Source organism: Penaeus monodon, chromosome 29 (genome assembly GCF_015228065.2).
Source record: "Penaeus monodon isolate SGIC_2016 chromosome 29, NSTDA_Pmon_1, whole genome shotgun sequence".
Classification (NCBI taxonomy): domain Eukaryota; kingdom Metazoa; phylum Arthropoda; class Malacostraca; order Decapoda; family Penaeidae; genus Penaeus; species Penaeus monodon.
The window spans coordinates 37290525-37290729 of NC_051414.1; the positions used below are offsets into that span (position 1 = coordinate 37290525).

A 205-nucleotide genomic window follows, 5' to 3' on the forward strand; every position below is an offset into this window, starting at 1 on the left:
TACAGACAAACATTAGTAAATTAGAAAAGATTAACACCTTAACAAGCAGCTTCTTTACACTTCAATTTCTGCCATTATCAAACAACAACTACACATGAATGCCCTCACAATACACGGACAAGCATACAGATGAACAGCCATGCTCAAAATTACAAATAATGAAACTAACATAAATAAACAAGATTACTTGCACCACACAAAAACA

At 32.7% G+C, this 205-nt stretch overlaps 1 protein-coding gene across 1 annotated transcript in view; it reads right to left on the reverse strand.

Annotated features, from left to right (window-relative positions):
- LOC119592222 (ribosome biogenesis regulatory protein homolog) overlaps positions 1-205 on the reverse strand; it is a gene marked incomplete at its 3' end in the record, with an annotated part of 5851 nt that overhangs the window by 4854 nt on the left and 792 nt on the right.